Raw genomic sequence first — 9,910 nt, forward strand, 5'->3', positions numbered from 1 at the left:
GCGGGCTCTTTGTTGTGGCGCGCGGGTTCTCTCAAGTAGTGGCGTGCAGGTTTTTAAAATTTTTTCTCTCTATAGTTGTGGCGTGCAGGCTCCAGAGCGCGTGGGCTCTGTAGTTTGTGGCACTCAGCTCTCTCATTGAGCCGTGCGGGCTCAGTAGTCGTGGCGTGCGGGCTTACTTGCCCCTCAGCATGTGGGATCTTAGTTCCCCGGCCAGGGATCGAACCCGTGTCCCCTGCATTGGAAGGCAGATTCTTTACCACCAGACCACCAGGGAAGTCCCTATTTTCATTTTTGAGATGAGAAAACTCAAGCACACAAAGGTTGAGACACTTACTCAAGGTCACACAGCTGGTAAATGATTGAGCCAGAATGCAAGCCCAGGCAGACCAGAGTCAGACCCTACCTAGTCCATTTGACGAACCCAGAAGATTGTTTCAAAGCTTCCCTTCCTGTTTTGTGACAGTGCAGTGTAACAAGAGAGCCATAGACCCTAAGTAATGAGATCTGGGCTCAGCAACAAACCATGATTTAGAAAGTGTATAAATGAAGGGTTTGGGTTACATGAGTTGAAGTTCCCTTTCCTCCTCAAACTTCTGCTGCCTCATTTCATCACTTCCACTCTGCTATCCCATTGGTTCCATATTCTGTCCCAATATTGTATTCCTTTCTGCTCCGACCAACCACACATTAGTTCTGCTTGACAGTGGAATGACCATCGTCCCAAGCTTCAAACAGCCCCTCTCCCAGTTGTATCTTATTCTATTTTTATCATTACCATTAGTCTCTTATTTACAGGATCCAATTGCTATTAATTTATATGAGCCATACAAATTCTGTCGAACATAGATTCCATGAGACTCTGACTGTATGTTTATTGAAACCTGCTGTCCATCAGCTGAGGAATAAGGGTGTTTTTGCTGGTTTAATATAGTTCAAGTTCTATTAGGACAAATACCATGAATAAGGCTTCCCTGGTGGCGCAGTGGTTAAGAATCTGCCTGCCAATGCAGGGAACACCAGAGCCCTGGTCTGAGAAGATCCCACATGCCACGGAGCAACTAAGCCCGTGCGCCACAACTACTGAGCCTGCACTCTAGAGCCCACGAGCCACAACTACTGAGCCCGCGAGCCACAACTACTGAAGCCTGCGTGCCTAGAGCCTGTGCTCCGCAGCAAGAGAATCCACCACAGTGAGAAGCCCGCACACCGCAACGAAGAGTATTCCCCACTCGCCGCAAATGGAGAAAAGCCCACGTGCAGCAATGAAGACCCAATGCAGTCAAAAATAAATAAATAAAATAAATAAATTTAAAATAAACTAAAATAAAATCTAAAAAAAAAAGTACCATGAATACTGGTATCTTCCACTGGCAAAAGCCATTATACCAGCAAGAGCAACCATATTTAAGGAAGAAAATTATTTTTCTCAGTTTATTTTTCTTGGAAAATTCTTTCAAAAGAGGGTTAAAGACTAAAAATTAATAAATGATTACACAGCAATAATGAATTAAGAAGTTATATAAATAACCTACTTTGTAAGGCAACTGAGAAAGTATCTGAGTATGACTTTAGGGGTTATTCCTTTGTCTGAATTCCAATGCATCTTTAAAAAGGAACTTGCACTTAACCAGCCACTGAAAGAAAGAGAAGAATAGATCACAGGAATGATTTATCAGTGATACAGTTCATGGGTTAATTTGGTTGTCTCTCTCAGGACACAGTAAGTTACGCTGCAGTAATAAAACATCTTCAAGTCTTAAAACCATAATGTTTTTTTCCTTGTTCATGGTACACGTCCATGGCCAGTCACCTTGGGCTCAGCAACTTCCTCACTATGGGAGGCGGGCTGATGGAGCGGCCACTAACGGACAGTTCAGCAGTGACCATGGCAGAGGACATAGGACAAGAGCGTTCTGGAGGGCCTCAAGTTAATAAGTAAATGTTCTAGCCCAGACGTGACATGTTTAAAGTCGTTAGCATAATAGTAAGACCAGGTACTACTCATGCGTCAAACCTAGTGATGGAGCCCACCCAACCATCATGGGGCCAGGAAGTGGAATGTTACCAAGTACCTGGAGGGAGGAGAGCCAGAAATACTTGGTGATTGACACTAATAACTACCACATTGGTCTTTTGAAGTAATAACATCAAGGCTTTCCATTTCTGTAGTGTCACATCATTTTCAAAGCACTTTCACTAATGGTGTTGGTTTTGCTTCTCCAGCCATACCAAACAACTCTGCAGTAAATGTTGGTTGAGTGAATGACTGAATAGATGAATAAACAGCCCTGCTAGGCAAAAGGGAAAATCTTACCATCCCTGCTTACCTAGTCAGGAAATTGAGACTCAAAGACTAAGTGGGCTGCCCAAGATCCCAGTTAGAATTCTTCTTAACCAACGTATCCTGATGACAAATTCATTACCCAGAACGTTCAGCTAAAGAAACTGAGGCGATGCCTTTGATGGTAAGCAAGTATGTGAGTGAGCTTCCCAACCATTTTTTCCCCAGTTTTGTTGAGTTATTATTGACATACAGCACAGTATAAATTTAAGGTGTACAGCATAAGGATTTGATTTACATACGTCATGGAGCAATGATCACGATAAGTTCAGTGAACATCCGTCGTCTCACAGAGACGCTAAATTAAAGAAATAGGAAAAGAATTGTTTTCCTTGCGATGAGAACTCTTAGGATTTCCTCTCTGAACAACTTTCATATAAAACACACAGCCGTGCTCATTATGCTTACCATGTTGTACATTACATCCCTGGTACTTATTGGTCTCATCACTGCGAGTTTGTACCTTTTGAGTTTCCCAATCTTTTGACACTTATACCGATGACCCTTGTGGGTGTTTCACTAAAGAACAAACGTGTTGGACTTCCCTGGTGGAGCAGTGGTTAAGAATCCACCTGCCAATGCAGGGGACACGGGTTCACGCCCTGGTCCAGGAAGATCCCACATGCCGCGGAGCAACTAAGCCTGTGCACCACAACTACTGAGCCTGTGAGCCACAACTACTGAAGCCCGCATGCCTAGAGCCCGTGCTCCACAACAAGAGAAACCACCACAATGAGAAGCCCGTGCACCATGACGAAGAGTAGCCCTCGCTCACCGCAACTAGAGAAAGCCCGCGTGCAGCAACGAAGACCCAGTGCAGCCAAAAATAAATAAATAAATTAAAAAAAGAAAAGAACAAATGTGTTTCCTCTTGCAAAATAAGGCTGTGTATGTGTTGGGCAGGATTTGGAAGGGATCAGGGAGGGTTGGAGAATGCCTTTATTCTCTTCCAGCAAGAGTTTCTTTAGAGATGCAGCAAATTGGATTCACTATAATAGGAACAAAATTCATAGAGACATGTAAAAGAGAGCGCTGAGTTGAGGAAGTAGCACAGCCAATTCTGATTCCAGCCTCCTCTTAATTTCCAGGAAGAATGAATCAGGGTCTCACTCCGTGTGCGGGCATGCACCATCCTAAGTTCACAAAGACAGAACAAAGAGAAAGCCTGGCAGGAAAACACACTCTGAACAAGAGAACTCGTTCCAGGAGGCTAAAAAGACCCAGTGACCTAAACAGACTGGGAAAGAATAAAATCCTGCAACACAGATGTATGAAGTCAGCCTGAGAGATAGAAAAGGATTCCAAAACCATCACCAGTGATAATCAGAAGTGTTTAGTATTACTATGTAAATATATTAGTGACAGTGATTAAGACATAGATTTGCCATGAAAAAACATTATGTTTCAGTTCTGATTCTAACTTCCCTAGTTGGGAGGACTTGGGCAAGTTATTTCATCTCTAAACACCAACCTCCTTATCTGTAAAAATGGGCCCGATATTGCTTCCAGCTTTATAGGTTCATTGTGGGATTTGTATGAGATAAAAGACTTTAATCTCTTAGCACAATGGCACTACTACGTATCACTGTTAGTAACATTTCCATTGTTCGAATGAAAATTTTATTTAAAAGACGATGTGCACTTTCTAAAGTAATAAAATGAAAATTGGAAGGGGAAAAGAAAAAACAGTTACTGAGACTGACAATGAGGAACAGAAGCAAATAGGAATAAAGAAAAAAGAAACGTATGTCTTCGTCTCTTGCACTGTGTCAGGATCTGTTGGCTCCCACTCTGCCACTCTCAGCTTTTCACGCCAGGGCTGGCACGGTGGTTCTCAGACGTTAGCAGGCAGCATCATCACCTGGAGGCCTTGTTGCAGTCAGAGTGCCTGATTCAGTGGACCTGGGGTGGGGCCCGAGAATCTGCATTTATGACAAGCTTCCAGATGATGCTGGAAGAGACCATATTCTGAGGAGCACTGATAAAAGCAAGCACTCCCTGGGCCCCAGACTGAGCCCAGGGTCAGGTAGGTTATCTTTATAATAAAAAGGGTGCTTTTTTTGTAGTTTTCTTGGACATCTGAAATCTCTGTGGCCTTGGCCTGTGTTGTGGATAACTCAGGGCTGACCCAATGGCTCTCTGTTGTCTCTGATTCCCACTGATGGCCCTGGGATGACCAGTGGCCTTTCGTGCCCTTCATTCTTCCCTCCTAGTGGCAAGTCTCCAGCTTGAGTTTTGCTTTGGTTCCAGCCATCCTGATCTGTCCTCGCCAGCTCCCCTCCGCGGACTTGGAGCTCTGCCAACCAGTCCTAGCCAGCCTAAGGTGTCTTTTTCTTGTTCTTACTAGTCTCCTTGCAGGGAACAGAGCTCTGGTCTTTGAACTGCTGTCCCCTGGGCGGACCTCCCCACCCTCTCCAGAGCCTCCCACCCTGCACTTGGACTTCAACTGCCTGGTTAGACCCAGCTATGCCCTCTTGGAATGTCTGGTGCCCAATGGTTCCCATATCATGGCCTTGTTCAGTGCAGATGGTGGACTCTGACCCTTGCCCCTCTGGGCTACTCTCTGTTGTCACTCTGGCCACCTCCGACCACGAGCTGCTGCCCTAGTGGTCAGGTCTCAGCTCATTCTGTGCCCTACTTCCTCTGCATTACCCCCAAGAACCTACCGCACCAGAGGCATAAAACAATTAAGAAGTCATTTCGACAACTACTTATGGAGCAGTACTAAAAGCCTAGCACTGCTTTAGGCGCTGATACCAGCAGTACCCAAAGCAGAGAAATATCCTGCCTTCTATTCCAGTGGAGAGAGACAGAAAATAAATATATAAATATATAAATAAAGCGGCATCTATAGTCTGTTAGATAAAGAAAAACGATAAATCAGGACACATGAAGTCTTATATGTGGAATCTAAAAAAATGCAACAAACTGGTGAATATAACAGAAAAGAAGCAGACTCACAGATAGAGAGAACAAACTACGGATTACCAGTGGGGAGAGAGGGCAGGGGCAAAATGGGGTGGGGAAGGGTGGTACAAACTACTGGGTATAAGACAGGCTCAAGGATGTACTATACAACACAAGGAATATAGTCAATATTTTGTAATAACTGCAAATGGAAAGTCACTTTAAAAACTGTATAAACCTTTTTGGGACTTCCCTGGTGGTGCAGTGGTTAAGAATCCGCCTGCCAATGCAAGGGACACAGATTCGATCCCTGGTCCGGGAAGATCCCACATGCTGTGGAGCAACTAAGCCTGTGCGCCACAACTACTGAAACCTGCGCACCTAGAGCCCATGCTCTGCAACAAGAGAAGCCACCACTATGAGAAGCCCACGCACCGCAATGAAGACCCAACGCAGCCAAAAATAAATAAAGAAATAAATTTATTTAAAAAATTGTATAAACATTTTTAAAAATTAAAAATATATATAAAATAAAATAAATAGAGAGGACAAGGAAGGCCTGCTGTGAAGGTGACATCTGAGTAAAAACCTGAAGGAGGAGAGGGAGCAAGCCACCAGGAGAGCAGAAAAGTAAGTGCTGCAGAAAATGGACGGTTATTTGTAATTCCTGTTTGGGAGCTACTTCTTACCTAAGCCAGTGGCTCATACACATTTTTTTTTTTTTGAGAGGTCTGCGGTACGCGGGCCTCTCACTGCTGTGGCCTCTCCCACTGTGGAGCACAGGCTCCGGACGCGCAGGCTCAGCGGCCATGGCTCACGGGCCCAGCCGCTCCGCGGCACGTGGGATCTTCCCGGACCGGGGCACGAGCCCGTGTCCCCTGCACCGGCAGGCGGACTCTCAACCACTGCGCCACCAGGGAAGCCCTGCTCATACACTTTTTAATGTCATGAACTTGTAAAAAAAATTTTTTAATGAGGCACGATCAGAAGATGGCTCTGTTGTTTGGCCAACACCAAGCTCTCCAGCACCCATCAGTATGTGCCTTCCTTTTCGGCCATTCCCAGCATCCTACATAGACATGTCCTTGAATCACCTCTCTTTAATGACCTCTCTGATCCCCACTAACCATCTGGCTCCACTCCCCAGTCAGCGACTCCACATCCTTCCATCCTTGACCCGATCCAGCCAGGCTTCCTCTTCCATCATTCCACGGAGGCACTGTGGACAAGGTCACCAGGAGACCTTCATGTTGCCAAAGGCAAAGATCACTTCTTGGCATATTCAACTTCCCCAGCGTGAGCCCCATAGACCACACCCTTCCTTCTTGAACTGCTCTCTTCTCTTGGTTTCCTGGTCCCTGAGGTGTCTTACTTGTCCTCCCATTTCACAGGTCCCTCATTCTCAGACTCCTCTGGGGTTCCTCCCCTTTTTCCCAGCTTCTACAGATTGGGACACCAGAGGTCCTAGGATTCAGTACCGAGGCTTTAAATTCTGCATGGATCCCAAGGACTCCAAGATTTCCATCTCCAGCCTTGACATTTCCACTGATCTCCAGACTTACACAGCCAACTGCTTACTTACCATCTCTACATGGATGTCTAAAAGGTCCCTTTATCTTAACTTGTCCGAAAAAGAAAGCTTGATTTTCCTCTGCAAACCCTGCTTCTCCAGTGTCCTCTGTCTCAATGAATACCATCACCGCCTACTCAGTTACCAAAGCAAAAAGCAGAAATCGTCCTCAGCACTTCTCTTTTTCTCACACTTCACATCCAATCCATCAACAGGTCCTAACATTTCCACCTCTAAGACATATCTTGAACATGACCTTGTCTCTCTATTCTAACCACCACTACTGCAGTCCAAGCCTTATCGTTTTTCATCTGAAATATGGCAAAAGTCACCTGATCGTCCTCCCTGCTTCTGTTCTTGACCTTCTTAGGTCTATTATTAACACAGGAGCCAGCGTGATTGTTCTTAAAATGCCAGATCATATCACTTTCCAAATTAAAGCAATCCAGCAACTCCCCAGTCCGCCAGGACCCATGTTCAAGCTCCTTAGCGTTGCTGCAAGGTCCTACACGGTCCAGCCCTGCCTGTCTCTCCTGTCTTCATCTCTTCCACCTTCACCATGCTTCAGCCTTCCTTCTGCTCCTTTAACAAGGCTCTCCCTCTCTTGCCGTAGACTTTGGTACTAGTTGCTCCCTCTGCCTGAAACTGTCTCATCCTGATTTCCCCATGGCCGGCTCTTTCTTGCCATTTGGGTCTCAGATCAAATAGCCTCTCATCAGACAAGCCTTCTCTGACCTAGTCTAAACAGCTACAACCCCCTATTCTATTTCTTTCCTGATGTTTATTACTATAGATTGTTTCTTGCTTATTTATTTGTTTATTGCCAATCACGCGCACACACACACACACACACACACACACACACACACACACAGACATAAACGGAGGCCCCATGAGAAGCCCTTGTTTGTTTTACCCATTGATGTATCCTCAGGACCTAGAACAATGCCTGGCAAATAGGCATTCAATAGAGCATGGTTGGATGGATGAATGCTTAGCATTTAATAAAAATAGCTTCCATCTACCAGCACCATCTCCCTACGAAGGAAGGGATATTTAACCCAAAAGAGGTAGAGGCAGGCCAGCACAGTGGCTAGAACACAGACTCTGGAGTCGGATTGCCTGGGTTTAGACGATGGGTCCACCAGGACTATCCTCTTTAGTCTCAATTTTCTTATCTTTAAAATGGAGATTTTGGGCTTCCCTGGTGGCGCAGTGGCTGAGAGTCCGCCTGCCGATGCAGGGGACACGGGTTCGTGCCCCGGTCCGGGAAGATCCCACATGCCGCGGAGCGGCTGGGCCCGTGAGCCATGGCCGCTGAGCCTGCGCGTCCGGAGCCTGTGCTCCGCAACGGGAGAGGCCACAACAGTGAGAGGCCCGCGTACGGCAAAAAAAAAAAAAAAAAAAAATGGAGATTTTGTGGTCTAGCCATACAAGGAATATGACTCACCCATTAAAAAGCAGTGAAGTACTACACTTGTGCTACAACATAGGTGAACTTCAAAAACATCATGCTAAGTGAAAGAAGCCAGGCACAAAAGGCTACATATCGTGTGATCCATTGATATGAAATATCTAGAACAGGGAAATCCTCAGACATAGGCAGCAGATTTCTAAAAACTGGAGGTAGGGGGCACTGGGGAGAAACTGCTTAATGGGTATGAGGTTTCCTTTGGGGATGATGAAAAGAGACAGAAGTGGTGGTTGTACAACATTGTAAACGTACTAAATGCCACTGAATCATTCACTTTTAAGTGGTTAATTTTATGTGATGTGAATTTCACTTCAACCAGAAAAAGAACGAAAAAACTGGGGATTTTATTATAACAGTTGTCCCTACTGTATAGGAACATTATGAGGATTGAATGAGGTAATGCTGCAAAGGACTTAACACAGTGCCTTACATTTATCAAACATTTAAGAAAATCTACCTCTTAGTAGTTAATTTAAATAAATATAGCTTTATGTAATATCACATCATTTTCTTATTTCTTCACATTTCACTGTAGTGAGAACTGACAACTTGATCATGAATTTGCATCATACCATGAGCCAGAATTTGAGAACCACTGAAATAAACAATTTTGATAAATAAAATCACCTTTTGTAAAAGGCCCATTTTAGAGAGTCATCCTAAATCATTTAATAAACTGAAGATATGAAAGAGAGGAACCGGTGACAACAGTGCTGTCCAGAGACGCACGGAAGCAAAGGCAAAGGCGAGTCAACGTGAGCCATTCAATTTTTCTCACTAAAGTGAGAACAGCCACACATCCACATCCACACATCCCCAAACAAGCAGCCACAAGCACTACAGCAGAGAAAACACCATATTACCTGATCAGGAAAACTGTGTCAACGCCGAGACAGAATGGGCCACCCCGAGAATAAAGGTACAATGGAGTTTTAAGCACTCTGGCTTTCCATTCAAGCACATTATCTGTAACAGACATAAAAAGCAATATCTTTTTATCTAACAGAAGAAAATCATGTGATTTATCTTCTCAGAAGAAGCAAGAAGAACACATTTAGCTTTCAGTTGTATTGAGAGGGTTTTATGCATCCCCGTAATTCACTTAAAGAGGAGAACTTGGATTGGGAATAAGAGATGGTGAAAAACAAACAAACAAACAACAACAACAAATACTTCAATCAACTATACTCCAATATAAAATAAAAAGTTAAAAAGAAAAGAGAGAGAGATGCTGTCTGGGGTAGCTAATCGTAACCGGGGCTTTGTGCCCCTTTGTGCCTCTACAGGGCCAGCAGCGCCCTTGGGACTATAGCAGCATCACCTGTTTCTCATGGTTCAGATCTCGTGGGAGGATCTTCAAACCACGCGGGGCAGGCCCCTCCCCTCAATTCTGATATGTGTGTTTGGTCCCCACTTAAAGAGTTCCACTCTGTTGATGGGAGTACGTCAGGAGTATAGCGGCAGAAAGAAGGTCGAGAAACACTGATTTCACACTAGTGCACAATATTTATTTATATTTGCCAATTTTTCCAGGAGAGAAAAAAAAAGTTTCTGGATTTATTCATCATGACGAGAGGGAACCCAGCTCTTTGGACGATGAAAATACAATACTCAGCGA

This window comes from Monodon monoceros, unplaced genomic scaffold (genome assembly GCF_005190385.1).
Source record: "Monodon monoceros isolate NGI ecotype Baffin Bay Population unplaced genomic scaffold, NGI_Narwhal_1 Super_Scaffold_1, whole genome shotgun sequence".
NCBI lineage: Eukaryota > Metazoa > Chordata > Mammalia > Artiodactyla > Monodontidae > Monodon > Monodon monoceros.